The sequence below is a fragment of the Protopterus annectens genome, chromosome 13.part0, assembly GCF_019279795.1.
Source record: "Protopterus annectens isolate FY-2018-M chromosome 13.part0, PAN1.0, whole genome shotgun sequence".
Taxonomy (NCBI): Eukaryota; Metazoa; Chordata; order Ceratodontiformes; family Protopteridae; genus Protopterus; species Protopterus annectens.
The window spans coordinates 1243162987-1243184620 of record NC_056747.1 but is presented as its reverse complement, the minus strand read 5'-3'; positions in this window follow the sequence as shown (position 1 = coordinate 1243184620).

Below are 21634 nucleotides of genomic sequence, written 5' to 3'. Positions count from 1 at the left end.
TCCTCTGTTACCCCTAATCCTGGAGTACTTCAGAAAGCCAGAAGCCTCCCGAGTCAAATTATCCTCATTGCCTCTTTTGGCCTCGGCAGGTGTGGTTCCCCCTTCTATGGTCTTGTTTGAGGCATCCACCCTTGGTGCTTGATCCAATTTTGGATCTATCTCATCCTTCTCTTCTACTTCTGAATCTTGAGACCCTACGCCTGACAGCGTGGTATGTCCATTTCCAGTGATTTTGGTTAAGTCCAGGCTAGCTTCACCCGATTATTCTTGCTTCCCAGAGGTCTTCTACCAGAAAAGTTTAATGTCAAGTTGTTTATCTTGCCTTCGTTTCTTGCTTGTTGGGATCGGAGCCGATCCTCTGCTCTGACTCTGCCATCTTCTATAGCTCGAGAGCTGTTTACTGGCTCGAGGCTACCCCTTATCCCATGATGCCTAGCGCTAGCTACCCAGATCTTGTTTGCCACTTCAGCTGCGAGGTTCGTTGTTATTGGCTCAGGCTCGTATAAGTTTTATTGTACTACTTTTTCTGTCAGATTAGGGTTCTTTTTGATAGTTTATAGTTTTTTAACATAGTCATTAATTACTTTGTTGTTGTATTAATGTAATTGTAGTTTTCCCTTAGAACTCGTTTAAGTTAGAGAGTTCTCCCCCGCCTTCCTATCCCTTCTTGTAGGTAGCGTTTTAGTTTAAGCTTTTCTTCTTTTTACCTCCTAGGTAGCCATTTAAATTAGAGGTTTCCTAGTTTAAAAAAAAAAAAAAAACTTAACTGTAGTATATTGTGTTTTTGGTTAGTGTCTGTTAGATGTTCTTCAAAATCCTGATTCTTTGCCTCTGCCCGGTCGCAGATCAAGGCGTGGTAGGGGCAGAGCTCATGCTCAAGGTTCTTTTGACCTGGGGCGTGGAGTTCCCCCCTGCACAATCTTCCAGGGGAAGGCGGGGCCTTTTAAGTTCGTAAACAGACCTCTCAGCCAGATCTCTCCTCAGACCTGGCTGCTCTCTCCAGCTCCTCTATAGGAGTAAAAAATCAGGGACAAATCAAGGAAAGGACAATCCAGTGTTGATGGACAGGACAAATGGGTGTTGGCTATTATTTTAGTTTTTTACTTCAAAGGCACATCCTTTCAAATCTCAGCAAGGCGTTCCCAGGCGTTCCTTCTCCAGCAAAAGGTGGAGGCTTACAAACAGATTTCTGTACTGCTCAACATGGGGGCCCCACCACGGGAAATTTAGGCTTTTTTCTTATAGGCCTAGGGTTTATACTTGGAAAGAAATATACCAAGAAAGGAATTCTACTTGGAGGACAATCTCACACAAACCTATTCTCAACAAATACCAAGAACTTCCAAAATTCACAACTTTAACTTTTTACAACAACTTCTGCCTCTTTTAGGCAACTCTCACTGGATGGTGACTCTGGATCTCATTCCTTCAGCTCCAGCTATCAGGCCCAGCTGCATTTTTGTTCCTGCATTTTTAGGCTGGGACTTTCTATTGCGCCCTTTCTGCATTCTACTTTGGCTTATCTACTTAGGGTGTTTACAAGGTCTTGGCACCTATGATTATTTTCTTACGGCAAAATAATACAAATCTACAAAGTCGATACTTCTGCCTGATTCTGTCAAGACAAAGTCGAGTTACTTCACCATTCTTCTAACGTTATGGCAGTGTTGAGTAGGGTGCTCTGTGAGTGAGCGAAACGAAGTCAGTCTAGTACCTCACCCAGGACATGTGCTTTCTCTGTGTGGCAGACTGAATACAGCTTCCTCCTTTACTTCCAGCAACAAACAAGACAAACAAAGAAATCTTACCCCTTTGTCCTTTTAATTGTCTCTGGTCCGAGCTGGCTGCAAGGTGCTTCCCAATGCCAAACTCATTCGCATCTTGTATTCTGGTGCTTCTTCAACTGCATGGACTATATGAGGAAGCTACAATAAGGTATAAATGGCATGGACTCAACACTGCCACCGATTTGGACACTGTCATTCGATGATACCTTGCATCAAGGGAATTTTGTGGAGCTCAGGAATATCACTAAACAAGGGACTCTCTGTGACCCGACCAGGCCTGGGGAGCGACTTAGGCAGATGCCTCAGACATGGCCTGGGAGCACTTCAATGGAAAATGGGTTCAAGACTACAACATGAAAGAGACTACAGCATTTGCATATGGTGCCGAAACGAAGGAGATGTTTATTTTCATTGATGCATTGATGGCTTTCAGGATTTACTTCAGTCATTGAGTGTTACGTTCAGATGGACAGCACATCAGTCATGTGGTACATCACAGGCGATTCATACCATTTTGCACATCTTGCAACAGGCTACCCCATTTGTGAGATTGCTGCAGATAGCCTCACCCTTTTAAGAAGGTTTCTGGGTTTCTGCCAGAACTCCTTAGCAGATGTTTTGAGCAGACAGGCAGTGGATCCTTGGAGTGGAAAGCAGCGGATCCTCCTGTCTTTCAACAGTTGTGGGTGTGTAGGGGGACTCCAGACATATCTCTTTTGCTTTCTCCACTGACCCAACAACATGGAAAGTGGAAAAAAGCTATTTCACCCAAAAGCTTGGAAAGTTTATGCTCTATCCCAGTTGTTGGAACCTTCTTCTGCGTTGTCATTTCCCCAGTGCCTCTCTTGCACTTCCCTGATAGCTCCTAAGGTCTGACAAGCCTTCAAGCCTTCTGCCTGAGGACTAGCTCCCACACGGCCACGGCAGCACTGGTACCCTCTGCCTGATCTTTGATAAAGCATTCCCCGGAGCAAGCAATCATTTCCGCCCTGTGCAGATGACATTCCTGCATCTGACAGCCTGACCCTGGGGTCCATTTAGAGCCTGGGGGTCTTCATTTCCTCATTTCAGTCTGAATGTCATTTTGGAGGCCAGACTGCCTAGTACAAGGAGGAGATATGCAGATAAAAGGAGAGATCTTTTCTGATGTGGAGGTGCTTTTTTTGAGATGTTTCAGTCAGTATCTAATTTGATTGTTTCACTTTGGTATCTTTTTCTCTTATTAGAAAAGGGTGTTTCAGTCTCCTCTGTAAAAGTTCATGCTGCAGCATTTCTGCTCTATGATTGGCAATTTGTTCAATTCTCTTCTGTTTTGTTCAAGCAATTAAGATTTGAGGGCAAAGAACATAAGACCCCCATGGATCTCAACTCCTTCCCCCAATCTCTTTTTTGTGTCCTTTTCTCACTTTCATCCTTTATAACCTGCAGCTACTAAGGGAATCCTCCTTTTTGTCTTGAAGACTGCTTTGTTAGCCATCTTTCACTGCTAGAAGGGTTTCTGAATTACAGGCTCTAATTCATAAGGAACCTTTCTGATGTTGTACTAAAAGGCACAGGTCTCACTATGTACTAATCCTACTTTAGCCTAAAGTTGTCTCTTTATTACATTAAAAACCATCCTAAAAATGGAGGCAGCTACCTGGAGTCAGTGCACACTTTCTCTAAACATACCATCTTCCTCTTTATTCCAAATCTAGGGCTGGGTTTGCCACTGCAGTTTTATAGGACGTTAGCAGCTCCTAATGCTATTCGATTTTACCAACCTCCTTTACCTTTGCTTTGGGATTCTAATTAGGTTACCGACTGCAGCAATGTGCAGCAATGTGACATGAAAGAAGTTTTTACCGCACCATAAAATGTAGATGTTCGATGTAGAAGATCCAGTCTAATTTACCCCTCCCTTCCTCTCCTGTTTGGGGTGGCTGTGTGGTGTGTGGTTGGTGGTATCTATTATTGTTATATTGGTGATTGTTTATTTTTTCTATTTTGGCTATTTCCTTTTTGCCTAAGGCCTTCTGGGGCAAGAAAGACCGAGGATATGGCCGTCATGCGCTTATCAACACGAAGGCATCGACGCTGGGAGATCTGAGCCACTGATGACCGATGCCAGCCTAACACTTTGGTGCCCGGCCATTGAGGATAGACTGACTACCACAGGTTATGACTGCAGCAATGTGGATCTTCGAACATCTACATTTATGGTAGGTACAAAACTGTACTTTTTTTTGCTGTTCGGCCCTTTGGCCAATAACAATTCAGTGTAAGGTAGTATTTCTCTACTTGGATATGTCTAAAGAATCCAAGGTGTCTGGATTCAAGAAGTGTGACTCATGCTGTCAGAAAATGTCTCTGACAGATGGGCACACTTCTTGCGTCTGTTGCTAAGGCGCAGTGCACCTGCAGGACTCTTGTTCTGTATGCCATGCATTCAGCCCAAGGGTTCTGCAGGAGCGCAAAAATAAGCTTATTTTGAGGGGTCTTAAGTCCCAGGATACACCAGCCAAGACTGAGCCGGTGAAATCTCCTAAACCGACCAAATCATCGGCTCCCAGCTCGCAGCCGTCATTGACCCAAGCCTACCACTTTGGTTCCGGCTGGAACCGAGGAGACTGCCTCCCCGTCGGCTCCACCAGTACTTTCGGAGCCATCGCGGACACACAAGAGACTGAGGTCCCCTTCTCTAGAGTCTATACATTCGGCACCTCTGTCTCCCCTGTTGCACACAGTCACAGATCCTCCCACTCTTCTCGGTCCTCTAGACTCTCTGATCACGACGTGGAAAGAGTGGTCAGTAGGTTGTTGAAGTCGCAGGCACTGAACAAAATGTTTTCCAGCCCTCCTCAACAGGTGTCTGCTCCGTCCGCTTCCATTGATGTTCCTCCTCCGACGGCATTGAGTTCGGAGCCGGAGTTTGTTGGGGTTCTAATCATGGAACCGTCGGCACCGTACCCTTCGGTTCCGTCGTCTGCTCCTATCTTCTCTATGGTGCCTTCCGTCGAGGGATCTGGGTGTCGAGACTCCCTCGTCTGCTGCGAGGGGACGAGTGGCATTGGACCCTTGTCCGACCCCGTTCTCCCCCTCGGAGCGTCGGTGCAGGTGAGCTCTGATCCCACATCGGCCTCGGAGCCGTCTCCCTCGGTGCAGAGGATGATTCCGGTTTCCTCGGAGCCGCCTTTGCATAGTGGCAGGGACGCCTTCGATGTCATGAAGTGTGCTGGCCTCCGAGTCAGCTCCACGTTCGACCCCACTGGCTCTGTCCCCTGTAGTGCCTGTGTCAACCTCTGCCCCTCCTCCAGACCCCAAGCGCGGAGAACTGGCGCTCCAGAGCACCCCATTGGGTGTTTCCTCTTCTTCCAAGGCCTCCCGTGATCATTCAGAGGAAGCCCCTTGGAAGAGGAAGTGCAAGAGGAAGCACATTGTGTCACTTTGGATATGGATTTGGATGAATCATAAGGGTCCCAGAGATCCCCCTCTGAATATGTTTCCTTTTCGGACATCCTAGAAATGCTTAAGCAGAGGGGGAACTGGACTGCCCTAGCCCCTACCAAGGATGAATCTGTATTCCTGGATGCGTTCTGTTCCTGACCTTCCACCTCCTGGGTGTCTCCGCCCTTCGATCCACGAATGTCAGTGGTGGCTCGAAGGGCTTGATCAGCCCCGGATACAGTGGAACCAGCCCTGAGGAGACACGGCAAGTTTATCACTGCACCCCCTGATAAACAGTTCCTTAGAAAGAATGTTCCCGTAGATGCCATGGTAGTAGCAGCGGCCACTAAAAAGGAGTTAGCAGCAACTTCTTCCTCTGTCCATCCTCCTAACAAGGAGTTTAGGACCATGGATAGATACGGGAAGCGTATGTTTGCTTCAGCGACGTTTTAAATGAGGTCGCTAAATTACTTTATGCCATTTTAAAAGGCTTCAGAGGGGTCTCCTGAAAGAGCTTGGAAATACCCTCCAGGATCCATCATCTGAAGGGGCGCAAGCTAAAGTGGCTTCTCAGCTGGCGACCCTTAATTCGGTAGTTAACGCCACCATGAGGCTCATTTCCTATGCAGCCAATGGTGCGAGTAGAGCCGCAGGTACAGGCGTGGCCCTCAGGAGACACGCATGGATGCAGCTGTGTAATTTTGCAGAACCTTTTAGAGCGTCGTTCACCAACACTCCCTTCAGTTCATTTCTCTTTGGACCACAGGTGAAAGACACTCTCACTAGGTGTGAACAGGAAGGCAAGACTCTCTGCCGTGAGAGTCCGTTTTTTCCACTCCTTCCAGACCATATCCCAAAGGTCAGAAGAGTGGTAAAATGTGGTTCCAGAAATCCCAGGGAGCCTCGCCTGATGCACGTAGTGATTTTTCCTCCAGGGGCAGAGGAGGAAACAACAACCACAACCTCTTGGCAGAGGGGGTCCGCAGAACCAGGGCAGCAGAGAATCCTTCTCTGACAAGCCCTTCCAGCATCCCTGAAGGGGTTGCCCAGCTGCCCGCCTGTGGAGGCAGTCGGTGAAGACTTTCACTATACCCAAAAGCCTGGCAAAACCTAATGCGAGACAAATGGGTACACTCAGTCATATCTGGAGGCTATATAATTCCCTTCTTCTAACCTCCCTTACCGTCAAGCAAATCCCTTCCAGATGTTCCACCCAATCTGAGGGCCCAAGCAGTCATAGAAATTTCAAGACTGCTAGAAAAGTCATCCAGGAAGTCCCGGCAGACCAACTCTGATCCGGAACTTACTCAAGGTTCTTTTTGGTACCAAAAAAGACGGGACTGGAGACAAATATTGGATCTCAGCAGACTAAACAAGTCTGTTCAAAGAACAAGGTTTCGGATGGTCACGCTGCAGTCCATTCTACCCTTTTTGGGTCAGGACAATTGGATGTATTCAATAGATCTTCAGGATGCGTACTATCACATCAAAATGGGCAGGCGCTCCAGGAGATTCCTTCGCTTGCTCCAAGAGATTCCTTCACTTCCGGCTGGGAGCCAGTCATTATCAGTTCAGAGCTCTGCCCTTTGGTCTCACCACAGCCCCTCCAGGGTGTTCACCAAATGCATGGCAGTAGTCACGGCTCACCTGAGGCGTCAAGGATTCCAGGTGTTTCCTTATCTAGACGACTGGCTCCTTACTGCTACTACCAGGCATAAACTCTGTCAAACCAGGGACTATACAATTATAATTTGTGCCCAACTAGGCATTACTATAAATTTTGAAAAATCTGCCTTGTTGCCCTGTCAATCTATTACCTATATAGGAGCAGATTTAGATACAAGAAGTATATCTGCAAGGCTACCGCCAGACAGGATGGCCACTATTCGGCAGCAGGTTCATATCCTCATGCAATGCAAAAGGGTACAAGTCAGGTTGGTCCTTCAAACTCTGGGTTCTATGGCAGCGGCAATTCTTCTGATACCTCTGGCCTGTTTTCACATGAGAATCCTTCAGTGGCCTCTCTTCACACAGTGGTCCTTTCAACAGCTCCCCATGTCTCACATGATCATGATTACAGAAACATGCAAGAGACACCTTTCCTGGTGGATGGTCTCCCCACTAGTGTCTCAGGGCAGACCATTCATCCAGCCCCCCACCGGTTGCCACAGTGACCACGGATGCCTCACTGATAGGGGGGGGCATTATCAGGGCAGGACAGTCCAAGGCACTTGGCAGCCTCACGAGTACCATCTGCACATAAATGTCTTGGAGATGAGCTGTGCTCCTAGCGTTGCAAGCACTTCAGGACTCCCTCCCTTCCGGGACCATTGCAATTCAAACGGACAACATGTCAGTAGTGTGGTACATCAATAAGCAGGGCATAACCAGGTCCTACCCCCTATGTCGAGAAGCACTGGCAGTGGGCGATTTTCCTCCCAAAGATTTCTGATTGCGACGCACATCCCTAGGAAGTCCAACGTCATAGCGGACAGGCTCAGCAGAGCTATTTTCATGCCTCACGAGTGGTTTCTGAATCGGGTAGTTGCGGATCTGATCTTCCGCAAATGGTGACAGCTTTGCTGCGATCTGTTTGTCACCCCCTTCAACAGCAAATGCAGCAACTACTTCTCCCTTTTACCGCTTCCCAGTCACTCTCCCAGAGATGCTCTAGTCCACGATTGGCCTCGGGGATGACTTTATGCCTTCCCACCGTTCCCTCTTATACCCAAATTCATACAGAAAGCTATATCGTTGGGTTGCAAAATGATCCTCATTGCTCCTTACTGGCCTCGACAGATTTGGTTTCCGTTTCTGCACCGTTACCTCCTCGAGCATCCCTGGACTCTATATCCTATTCCAGACCTGCTGATTCATCAATCAGGAGAGCTGCATCGATCCCTCCAAACACTCCAGCTCACAGCTTGGTTGATCCAATTCCAACCCTAGCCAGGCTTCCCAGCACTTCCCCGGCTGTGCGTGAGATTGTCTCCTATCACAAATCTGCTACTAGGAAGAAGTATGCTAGCAAATGGAAATGTTTCTCTTGTTGGGCAGAGGCTAGGAACATGGACCCCTTTTCTGCCCCAGTTCATGAAATCTTGGAGTTCCTAACAGAGCTTTTTCATTCTGGGTCCGCTTCTGCCACAGTCAGAGTTCAACTAGCGGCCATCTCTAGCTTTCATGTTGGGTTTTCTAATCTAAACATGTCTCATAAGCTGTGTAAAGCTTTTCTCAGAGGGACTACTCTCTTTAGGCCCCCAGTGAGAGATCCCCCTCCTCCTTGGGACCTTAATTTGGTACTAACCTCCTTGATTATGCCCCCTTGAACCGGCAGTATCCTGCTCCTTTAAGTTTCTATCTTGGAAAACTCTTTCTGGTAGCTATTACCTCAGCCAGACGTGTCTCGGAACTTCAATCACTAAGTGTTCGTCCTCCGTACTTAGTTTTTCATAAGGACAGGGTTGCTCTGAGAACTAATCCCTCCTTCCTTCCCAAAGTCTGCTCAGAAAATAATCTAAACCAATCCATAGATCTTCCAGTGTTTTTCCCCAACTACACCAAAAAGGCCGAGTACAAATTACACCTTTAGGATGTTCATAGACAATTGCGTTTTTACCTGCATAGAACGAAGGATATAAGAAAGTTGGATCAACTTTTCCTTCCCAATGCTAGGGGCAAACAGGGTCTCCCAGTCTCCAAAGTGACCCTGTCCAGGTGGTTGTCTCACATTATTACCTTCATCTATCTACTAAGAAACAAAGAATTGTCTACCAAACCAAACGGTCATTCTACTAGGGCTTTGGCCACTTCTGTAGCCTTCCAGTCTAGGTTGCCCATGGACTCTATCTGTGCCGCTGCCACGTGGGCAATTCCTCATACCTTTATTTCTCATTGCAAGTTAGACATGGTCTCCAGGAATAGAGCTAACTTTGGTTCCACTGTTCTGAAGAGTCTGTTCCAATGAGCCGCCCAGGATTGTAGGTGCTAGGGACGCTGTCCCAACAAGCAAGAAACAAAGGCGAGATAGACAACTTAACATAAAGAAGTTATGTAACTACCATAATGTTCCATGTTAGTTGTCTTCATCTCTCCTCCTTTCTTGCGTCCCCCCTCCATCCCCCTGTCTTATTGGACCGAGAGGAGTTCAGGTTTCACTGGCTGAGTGTTCTCTGGTTTGTTTCCTCTACTGACTTGGAGAGCAGGACAGGTACGCGCAAATTGTTTGGACAGGTTGATTCTTTGGCTATGTCTGGGGTTAGCTATTACAAATGAGATATGGGTAGCTAGCGCTAGGCATCATGGGATAAGGAGTATCCTCGAGCCGGTAAACCGCTATAGAAGATGGCCGAGTCGGAGTCTAGGATCGTCTCCGATCCCAACAAGCAAGAAAGAAGGTGAGATGAAGACAACTAACATGGAACGTTATGGTAGGTACATAACTTCTTTTTCCAGTAAATGGAAGAGGTTTGCAGTTTGGGCGAAGAGTAAGAATTTAGACCCCTTCTTCGCCCCTATTCCCGAAATACTTCTCTTCCTGACTTCTCTAGTTTTTCCACTGTTAAGATACAGTTTGTAGCCATTTCAAATTTTCACCTTGGTATTCGATCTTGCACTCCTCTGTTAAGGCCTTTTTAAAAGGGATTTTTGTATTAAGGCCTCCTGTTAAACATCCTTATCCATGGGATTTGACTTTGGTGCTTCAGGCTTTAACAAAATCTCCCTTTGAACCAGCGGCTTCTTGTGATATTAAATTTCTCTCCTGGAAGACTGCCTTTTTAGTGGCAATTACTTCAGCAAAGAGAGTCTCTGAACTGCAAGCTCTTACTGTCATGTCACCTTATTTAATTTGCCACAAGGACAGTGTCTCTCTAAAACCTGATCCATCCTTCATGCCTGAAGTGACTTTATCAGCGAATATCAACCAATGTATTCATTTACCAGTGTTCATAGGTAGGTACTAGACTATTGGCCCAAGGGCATAATTAAGCCTAGCCATAAATTTTGTGCTATAGCACTCCCTCCCAGGTGGTTTAGTTACCTGCACCCATGTTGAGCAGGGCCATAGAAGTGAGTCCTGAGGTGAATTTCCTGTTTCCCATCCACTCATCAAGATTTCTCTTTTGTGCCAATGAGGAAGTCCGCCTCACATGTATGGGGACCCTGTTCCAGAGCAAGGGGAGTCACTGGGACACAAATCTGTCCCTCCAACACGTCCTGTTTATTGATGTTAGGTTTATGTCCCTTGAACGTGTAGCTCTGGTGGATTGGGGTTTCCTTAGCTGGAGCATTTCTAGCAATTCAGGGTTTGACATAGCCTTGTATGTCAGGCAGAGATCACCTTTGAGTAGCCGGTACATGACAGAGTACAGTCTGAGGTTTTTTAGCCTCATGGCATAGGGCATCTGTTTAAGGCCCTTTATCCTCTTTGTGAGGTACTTTTGAGGCCTCTCCAGCTGCTGCTGCAGATGTTTTGCTAGGTACATCCCAAATGGGGCATTGTATTCAGTAATGGGTCTAATTAGTGATGAGTAAAGGGGGACAATAACTTCCTTATTCCTAGATGCAAACCCCTTTGTGATAAGGTGGGCCATGTAGAAGGATTTTCTAACCACTTTAGCAATGTGGTTGTCGAAAGAGAGGTTACGGTCTACCCGAGTCCCTAGGTTTCTTATCACACACACTGTGATAAGTGGGCTGCCACCTATGTTGTAGTTCATAGGTACTTGTTTTTTCCCAAAGGGGATAACAATGCACTTTTTGGCATTTAGTTTGAGGCCATTGTTTTGGCACCACGTATCTGTATCCGTAAGACCCTTTTGAAGGATGTCTATGTCAGTAGGATTCTCTATTATGGCTCTCAGTTTGCAGTCACTTGCGAACTTTGTTAGCCATAGTCCCTCCGTGTTTGCATGTACTTCTGAGAAGTAGATACCAAACAGGAGGGGTCCCAGGACTAAGACCTGTGGTACACCACTAGTCACAGGTTTGGAATCTGATCTAGTGTTTCCTATTCTTACTGAATGGGTGCTATCCGTGAGCCAGTTTGCAACCCATCTTGTTACTTAGGGGTTTATATTTAGGTTGGTGAGTTTGTCTATAATTCCCGAGTGGGGAATGGTATCGAAGGCTTTTGCAAGATCAAGGTATGCTGTGTGAACCACCTTTCCCTCCTCTATTGCTTTAGTGATCATTTCGAAGAAGTCAGCCAGATTTAGGAGACATGACCTTCCCTTCACGAACCCAAACTGGGTGGGGCCTAGGGTTTGTAGGTTCCCAATGTCATTGTTTGAGTTCCATGGTGATGTGCTCCATGGCCTTGTAGACTAGACTCATCAGGCTGATGGGGCGGTAATTCCCAGGGTCAGTGGTTGCACCTCCTTTGCTGAGTGGTATGACTGTTGCCGTGCACCACTCTGTGGGCACATAGCCTGAGGTGAGGCTGTGGTTAAGCATGGTGTTAAGGTGAGGGGTTAATTCATTTTGGAGCTCATGTAGCACACAGCCTGGGATGCTATCTGGTCCCATGGATGCGGTTTCTTGCCTTGGTGAGTGCTGTTTTCACCTGAGTGTGATTTTAGGGGCAGCACAATCTTGTATGGATATGAGCCCTTTGGGGGAGAGGGTGGTCTGAAATTTGCACTGAACCTATCTGCCAATATATTGGCAGTATCAGTTGGTTCCGTGAATTTTGAGCCATTATGCTGTAGTTCGGAGCAGATCTGAGAGTTGCTATTGAGGTTTTTGACATGGCTAAAAAATGCTTTGTGATTGCCTTTGGTGTCCGTTGCGATTTTTCTTTCTAAGCTCGCCTTAGAGTTTTTTTATGAGGGTTCTTAATTTTTTGCTAAGGTTGGTCAGGTAGCCCCTCCATTCCTGGGTTTTTACTTTTTTTTGCAATAATTTCTTCCTTCTGTTATAGAACTTGTTTATGGCTGGGGTCCACCAGACTGGTTTCCTCTTTTTGGAGGTGTGGGTCTTCGTCTCGTTCGGGATAGCACAGTCCATGCACTCATGTAGGTGCTTTTGTGTAGGATATAGCAGATTCAGTCATATTGACATTCTGCGTGGGAGTAACGAAGTTTGTCACCTCTGTCTTGAGTAGCATAAAGTTCGCTTTGGAGAAGTTTTTCACCATGGTTTCTTTTGGGACAGGGTATGGGAGTGGTATGTGGATATCTAGGGTTATGAGTTTGTGGTCTGATTTGACCAATGAGGAATTTACCACAGGTGTGGTGCATTTGTCCCCCATGTTGGTGATGACCAGGTCCAGTATATTTTTACCTCTTGTGGGGGTGTTTACAAGCTGGTCCAGAGCATTGGAGTTAATGTACACCAGGAAGTGCTGAGCAAAGGTATTAGTACTATGGTAGTTTTTACAATTGATGTTTGGGTAATTGAAATCGCCTAGTATAAGGGTGTTTGTTTGGACTCTCATGTTTTCCAATACCTCGAGGAAAGCGGACTGAGTGTCCTGGTGCTGGGAAGGTGATCTGTAGCAAGCTACAATCTGCAGATGCTCATCATGTTACACGCTGCAGTCATTACACTTGGGTTATCCTGCCGTCAGGCGGTTCCCCAGTCGGCCTGAGTTCCAAAGTCTTGGTCCGGCGTCGGTTGCTGTCGCCTCCTCCCTGACGTTAGTGCGACAGGGGTATATAAGATGCAGCCGACGCCATTTTCTTCAGTCTTTCTTGCCGCGCGGTGCCCGAAGCAAAAGCAGTTTGCAAGTGCCAGTCGGCCAACTCCTGAGATTTTCATTCCGAATCCAGAACTGAAGTCTTCTACAAAGCTAAGTACCCTGTTGCGGAAACATTTTCTTGCCTCAGACCGATGTCAGTAAAAGTTAATAACTGTATTTCTTATGGGAAGCAAATGCCTCATAAGGATTTCCATTCTTATTGTATCCCATGCCTAGGCCCAGACAACGACATCACTGGTTGTCGGTTTTGTGCTAGGTTTAACAAGCGCACTATTAAACGTCTGTTTGATTTTGCCCGGCATTATTTTGGCAGAAAATTCAATTATACCATGCCTTCGGAACTTCCGATGACCGGAATACATAAAAAGCGCAAAGACAAGGATAGGCATCCGAGGCCCAAAACTGACTAAGCCTCTTCTAGGCCAGTCGCCAGTTCTCCGGTTTTCAGTGAGGCACCTTCGCAGCCCCTGACGACAGTTTCTGTAGAACCACAGGCCGCCTCTGACTCGCATGTGGAGATGGCTGGGCCTTCGGACGCACAAGTTATTCAGACTACCGAAACTACCCCTTCAGAGGGATCTGGAGTAGCTGAACAACCCGCAGTTTCAGAGGGTGTTTTTAGACCTAGTCAGTTAAGCATTAAATCTTCTGCTAAGTCTAAACCTACTTTAAAGACAAAGAAACAAATACAGCATTCTCCAGGACAGGCCTCCATGCCTAAGAAACAAATGCTCAAAATGGCCGAAGACCTAATCACTCTGATCAGGGGTTCCCATCCCCCTCCTGATAAAAGGCCTAGACAGGATGCAGACTATGACTCATCCGACCAGGTATCCATCTCTTCAGATTCATCCTCAGACCTAGAATATTCCTTACCCCATTATGAGGATTCTGATGCTGAGGAATCAATTCCATCAGCCTCTCCGCCTGAGGACTACTCCTTTGGGGAAACCTTACATACCATGAGGGAGCATTTCCATTGGGAAGGCCAGGATTACTCAGAATCCAAGAAAAAGCTCAGAGACTTCCTTTTATTACCTCAACACAGACCCCTTGCTGTTCCGCCAGTGTTAGATATTGTGGATGATGTGTGTACTGAATCCAGCTTAAATCCTGACTCCTTACCTCCAGCCCCAGTTAAACCTGATAGATATTACAGAGTCCCTGACTCACACATTTCTGTATAAAAGTCCTGTTGCTGACCCTGAAACTATTTCTCAGGGACCCAAAGAGGTTAAGGCCTCATCAGCAAAAAACCCAGTTCTGTCTGACAGATTCCTGAGCATTAGACAGATGGGGAAAGAAAGTATACACGTCTGCAACTTTAGCAATGAGAGCCTTAAATTGCCAGTTTCACATGCTAAAATATCAGCAATTTTTGATGTCTCAGTTGAAACAAAAAATGCTTCCAGATTCAGATCCTCCTAATTTTAAAGAAATGCAGGATTTATTGCATGCAGCTGAACAAGTGGGAAAACATATTTTGCAATGTGGTTTTGATTCTTGAGGCCTCCTGTAGAGCAGCAGTTGCAGGCTCAGTCATTAGAAGACATGCTTGGTTAAAAGAACATACCTTACCAGATCATGTTAAAGCAAAATTATTGGATGCACCTTTGCAGTGGGGATGTGTTATTTGGAGTTAAGGCAGAGGAGGTATTAAAGAAGATGGAGGATAAGGCAAAATCTATGCAAACGGTGAAGGATTTCTTACAGGTTCAGCCTCCTCGATTTAGCAGAAATTGGCCAACAAAGAATTGGTCCTTTCCAGTTAGACAGACCTGAAAGGGGCAGATACAGACGTCCAAGAGGTAGAGGTCAACCACAAGGTCCTTACAGGCCTTGACAATGGGGTGCACCAGGCCAGAAAGAAGGGGAAGACAGGCCCCAACCATAGAAAAAGCAGCCTCAATGACTTCCCACTACAGCTGCCAAACAGCTGTCTCTTGGCAGCCCCCTTAGGAGGAAAACTGGCACTTTTCTTTCACAATTGGCATTGGATCACCAAAGGCAAATGGGTTCTCAACATTGTATCTCAAGGTTACAGGTTCCACTTTCACACTCTGCCAAGGTTAAAAGGAATGCCAAATCTGCCACCAAATAATGGACAGAGGCTAAAAAACAAATTACAGCACTCATGGACATGAGAGCTATTCAAAAGGTACCACCACAGGCGCAAGGACAAGGATTTTACTCAAGACTCTTTCTGGTTCCCAGAAAGGACAAAGCCTGGAGGCCCATTCTGGATCTTTCTTCTCTAAACACTTACCTGGATGTTCCGAAATTCAAAATGTTGACACTACAGCAGCTTCTTCCCATGCTGGGCAAGAAAGCTTGGCTCGTGACCTTGGACCTCAAGGAGGCATACCTGCATGTCCCTATCAGACAGAACTGCAGAAGATACCGCAGATTCAATGCACTATCAATTCTCTGCACTGCCCTTTGTGAAGACCCTGGGCACAGGGTCTTCACAAAGTGCCTAGCACCAGTAATTGCATTTTGCAGACAGAAAGGAATTCAAATGTTATCCGTACCTGGACAACTGCCTGATTCAAGCAGAGAGCAAGGATATTCTTTTAAAGCATCTGACTTTCGTAAAAAAGTTAAGTTGGGGTACACAGTAAACGAAAAGAAATCAAAGCTAGTGCCCTCACAAGATATAATATTCCTGGGTGCCAGCTTGAACACAACGGCCCAGATGGCTTATCTCACGCCCGACAAGGACAGCTGACTCAATACTTTCAATTGATGGCAACAAAGACTCAACTCCCTGCAAGAAAAATTCTGCAGGCCTTGGGTTACATGGCATCTTGCATACTACTAATTCCATATGCCAGACTGCATATGAAGAAACTACAATGGTACTTTGAGTGTATGGTCTCAACACTGTCAGTTTGGAAACAGTTATACCACTAATTCCTTGCCTTCAACAGGAGTTTCGATGGTGGGCTCAAGCTTGTCACTTCAACAAGGGACAGCCTTTGATTCAACCCACAGCCAGGCAAACACTGACAACAGATGCATCGGATTACGCTTTGGGAGCACACATGGCAGGAAAATGTATTCAGGGCGAGTGGCCCACAGAACAAAGGCATCTTCACATCAATCAAAAAGAGATGCTAGCTCTACAAAATGCCCTTATAGCTTTCAAGGACCTGCTGCATCCAGGACAACTATTATTAGACAGACAACACCACAGTTATGTGGTACATAAACAAGCAAGAGGGCACATACTCCTACCCCCTCTGCAGACAAGCCATGACCTTGTGGAACACCGCTCTAGACTACCAAGTTCATCTGCAAGCACAATTCCTGCCAGGAGAGAAAAACACACTGGCAGACGACTTAAGCAGAAACATCATGGATCCCCACAAATGAGAATTGAATCCACAAATATTCACAATGATAACACAAAAATGGTGGAGCCCGGGCATAGATCCGTTTGCATCCCCAATGAACTGTCAGCTACAGAAATTCTACACAAGGACTTGCCATCCACAAGCATGGAAACTGGATGCCCTCGCAGCTGGAAAAACCTGCAAGTATACGCTTTCCCACTTCTACCTCCCCTTCCAAAGGTACTCCTAAAAGCCAGGCAAGAAGTGCCAAAGATGATCCTGATTGCACCAGACTGGCCACGCCAGCACTGGTACCCAATCTTAAAGAACTTGGCACAAGAACCACCCTGGGTTTTGCCTCAAATCCCTCATTTGCTGACTCAGCACAACAATCGGATATTTCACAGCCAGCTAAAGACCTTAAACCTAGCTGCATGGAAATTTCCTTAGTCAAGCAAGCAATGCCTCTCTCCAAAGCTGTTATGGATGTCATTCTGGAGGCCAGAAGGCCTAGTACCAGGAAAGCCTATTCGGATAAATGGAAGAGATTCTGTGCCTGGAACCAGGCTCACAACCTTGACCCTCTTGTCCCAAACATTTCTCAGATTTTACAATATTTAACTGAGATGCTGGACAAGGGGCCTCTCCTTTTCATCCATCAAGATCCATACCTCTGCCATTTCTGTTCATTACAACACGGATCCACTGATTTTTCTCTAATCCTTTGCTCAAACAGTACCTCAGAGGGGCTAAAAACATAAGACCGCCCCGTAGAGCACCTACTCCAACTTGGGACCTCCACTTTGTTTTGGAAAAATTAACTTTACCTCCTATTGAGCCAGCTAACACAGCAGAATTAAAATATATCTCTTGGAAAACTGCTCTACTACTGGCAATAACATCAGCACGAAGAGTTTCAGAATTACAGGCATTAATGGCAGTGGAACCTTTCCTCATTTTCCACCAGGACAGGGTGTCTTTAAGAACTAATCCTACATTTATGCCAAAGGTGGATATCAAGTGTGGCTCTAAACCAAACAATTCACTTGCCAACTTTTTATCCAAAACCACAGAATAAAGGGGAGAGACTACTGCATTCTTTGGACATTCACAGGCAGTTACGCTTCTACTTGGACAAAACCAAAGCTTTCAGAAAATCTGAGCAATTATCTGCAGGAGCACAGGGAAAAGCCATTTCAAAATAGACTTTCTAAATGGATAGGACATTGTATATGTTTCTGCTATACTCACCATGGGAAACCTGTACCTAGCAGCATTAGATCTCACTCCACCAAGGCAACAGCCACTTCAACTGCCTGCCTCAGAGGAGTACCTACCAAGGATATTTTGGAAGCAGCAACATGGAGTTCTGTGCATACCTTCACCAAGCATTACCATTTGCCTTTATACTCCAAATCCAGAGTTGGCTTTGCCACTGCTGTGCTGCAGGGCCTTATAGCCACCCCTAATGCCTTATAGAACCAGCCACCCTACCTCAGCTTTGGGATTCCACCCAAGTGTAATGACTGCAGCAGTGTAACATGATGAACATAGTACAGTTTTGTACCTACCATAAATATAGATATTCGAGTGTAAACACTGCTGCAGTCCAGGTTACCCTCCCTCCTTCCCCTCTTGCTTGCTGGTACGTACCTATATCTTCTACCCTTTACTACCTATGGGGAGTATTTGCTGGTAACTGAAAATTGTTTGCTTTTCTTATGTATACTTTACTAGCAATTTGAATTGCCTACCTATTTGGGGGCACCTGACATCTGGGGCAAGAAAAACTGAAGAAAATGGTGTCTGCTGCATCTTGTATACCCCTGTCGCACTGATGTCCGGGAGGAGGCGACAGCAACCAACACCGGACCAAGACTTTGGAACTCAGGCCGACTGGGGAACCGCCTGACTGCAGGATAACCGAAGTGTAATGACTGCAGTAGTGTTACACTCGAACATCTACATTTATGGTAGGTACAAAACTGTACTTTCAGAGCTCCCCACTCTCACTTGTGAACAAAGAAACTTCCTTTTTGCCCAAGTAATGTATGGCCAACACAGAAGCTCAAACACAGTCCAGGTATCAGCAGGTATCTGAGACTGGACTTTTCTTTCTTAGTATGACGGGAAAATAGCAAGATTTTTTTTTTCAGGAAGAACAGTAGAAACAGGTAAACAACTTTTACAGTGCAGTGATGGCTGTTGCACTTGAGTGGGAAGCCAGAGACCATTTAAATACAATTTACAGCAAAAGTGACTAAAAAGTGCAAGCACAAGCAAATGAAATTTTCAGTATAAAATGAGCGTTTTGAGAAGCAATAAATGCCAGAAAATTAGTGTTTAGGCAGAAATAGCAGTAAACAGCAAGAAAACCAAAAAAAAAAAAAACACTCCAAAGTCTCTCCTTTTGTCTTTCTGGGGTTGTAGGTCTCTGCAGGACACCTGGGCAGGATCTGCTGAGCTTATATTTTTCCCTATATTTTTTCCTAACTTTTCCAATAAAGGGAATATATTCTGCACACACTGGACGTTCATGGTCAACTTTGCTTTTTTACATCGAATGTGAAAATTTAGGCATTTAGACCAACTATTTGTGGCCGCCTCTGTTAATAGAAAAGGCAGGGGTATTTTGAAAGTCACGATTTCTTGTTGGATTTCGCAATGTATTTCCTTTATTTATTCTTCAGAGGGTATTTCCTTAGCCACACCAGTGAGGGCTCATTCAACCAGGGCAGTTTCTACTTCCATTACCTTTGCAGATCGTCAGTCTTTAGATGACATTTGTGTGGCAGCAACATGGTCATCTCCCCACACGTTTGTTTCCCACTATAACTTGGATTTGATTTCCAGAGGAAGGGCTTCACTTGGCTCCACAGATGATGTTCGTGTTTCACTGTTGCAGTCCTCACATATGGGTTATCCGGCTCCCGGTAGCCCTCAGTCAGCCCGAATACCAGAGTCCTTGGTATATGATGTCGGCCGCCGGTTGTAAAACTGATGTCAGTACGTCCGGTATAAAGGGAGGGAGCCAACGCCAATTCCCCAGTCTTTCTTGCTGCGGAACCCGAAGCAGATGCAATTCGCACTAGTGCCGGTCGGCCTTTTACCTTTGTTTCGCTTTCAGACTACCAAGTTGAAGTCTTCAGATAAGTACCCCATTGGGGATCCTCTTTTCTTGCTTTAACGAATGTCAGATACAGTTAATAACTGTCTTGCCTGTGGAAAACAGATTCCGCACCATGATTTCCATTCCTATTGTATAACTTGTTTGGGCCTTGAGCACGACGTCCCTGTGATCTCTGTGCTTCTTTTAACTTGTGTACCATAATCCGTAGAGCTAAGATTTTGTATAACCATTTCGGAGTATGGCCTGAGTTCGTTGGTATGGCGCCTTCTAGTCTCCTGACTTCGGATCTTCCTAGGAAACGCAAAGACAAGGACTGCGACAGGCCTAGGGTTAAATCTACTGACGACGCACCAGTGAAATTGGTCATCAGCACAGCGGTAGTCATTGGGGTGCTTTCGCAGCCCCTGCAGTCCGCAGATTTTCAGCCATAAGCCTCTGCCAAGACGTTTACGGAGTCCTCCATGCTGCAAGCTGCTATTTCATCTTCAGACCCTCCGCCTGTCGCCGTGTCAGATGAGTCTGGAGCTGCTTTGCTGGCACCGGCCTCTGACGCCTCTTCTTTTTGACATGAGACCAGACCGACTACCTTAGCTCAGGCTTCTGCAGTTGCTAGGCCTCCCTGAGTCCATCCGGATTGCTAGTAAACCGTCCAGCTGCAAACCTACTCACAAGCAGGCATCGGCTTACCACTCTTGTACCTCCGTCCCAGTTGGTTAAGATGGCTGGTGATCTTTCCCTGATTAGGGGCTCTCACTCACCCCCTTCAAAGACTACTAGGGATATATCACCTGATGCTTTCTATCTCAGATTCTGAGATTTCCAGTATGTCTACTGGTGAAGAAGGAAATTCTCAACTTTTTTCTGGCTTTGAGGATTCTGATGCTGAGGACTCTATCCCTTCTGCCTCCCCTCCAGAAGATTTTTCCTTTGGGGACACTGAGTACTCTTAGGGAGCATTTTAAATGAGAATGTCAGGATTTTCCACAGTCTGAGGAGAATCCGGGAATTTTTAGATTTGCCACAGCATAAGCCTCTGGTTATATGTCCAGATGTTCTTCGTGTTTCACTGTTGCAGTCATTACATTTGGGTTATCTGATTTGCAGTAGCCCTCATTTGGCCTGATTAACAAAGTCTTGGGTCCTGCGTCGGTTGCTGTCTCTTCTTCTATGACATCAGGTTGTCAGGGGTATAAAACATGCAGCCGACGCCATTACATCAGTCTCTTGCCATGCGGTGCCCGAAGCAGAAGCAGTTCGCAAGTGCTGTTTGGCCGACTCCTGAAATTTTCGTTTGTGTTTCAGAACCAAAGTCTTCAACTAAAGCTAAGTAACCCCGTTGGGGAAACTTTCTTGCTCCTTACTAATGTCAGTAAAAGATAATTGCATTACTTGTGGAAAACAAATACCTCACAAAGATTTTCATTCATACTGTATTCCTTGCCTAGGTCCTGACCACTTCGTTCCTTGATGTCAGTTTTATGCTTTATTTAAACAGCGCACTATCCATCGTCTGTATATTTTCACTTCTAACTATTTCGGTTCTCGGTTTAATTATCCAGAAATGTCATCGGTTAACATTCCGAAAAAACACAAAGATAAAGACAGGCCGCCGAGGTCCAAAGCTGCCGACGATGCTTCTAAGCCAGTTCGCCAGTACTCAGGCGCTTTCGTAGCCCCTGATACTCGCTACTTCTGACTTGCAGGCCTCTACTGAGACCCATTCGTAGTCCGGTATGCTGCGAGATGCTTCAACTGTGGAACCTGCGGATGTCTCTACCTTGGGTGGGTCTGGAGCCGCTGTGCAGGCACCGGCTTCTGAGGGTGTATTCAGGCCTACGGACTTGCATTTTAAACCGACACCACCTCCTTCATTTAGGCCAAAATCTCGAACCATGCCTAAGAAACCTTCACCCAGGCCTCTATGCCTAAAAAACAAATGATAAGAATGGCTGACTATCTTATAACTCTAATCAGGGGAAGCCAACCCCCCCCCCCCCTTGCTAAGAGACCTAGGGCTGAAGTTTATGAATCTTCTGAACAGGATTCTTCTTCTGATGATCTGGATTTGCCCTCATCTACTTATGAGGATTCTGATGCAGAGGACTCTATTCCCTCTGTTTCCCCTCCAGAGGATTTTTCTTTTGGTGAAACCTTACATACTCTAAGGGAGCATTTCCACTGGGAAAGCCAGGATTTTTCTGATTCTAAAAAGAGGCTTTGGGATTTCTTACTATACCTCCTGTGCTAGACATTG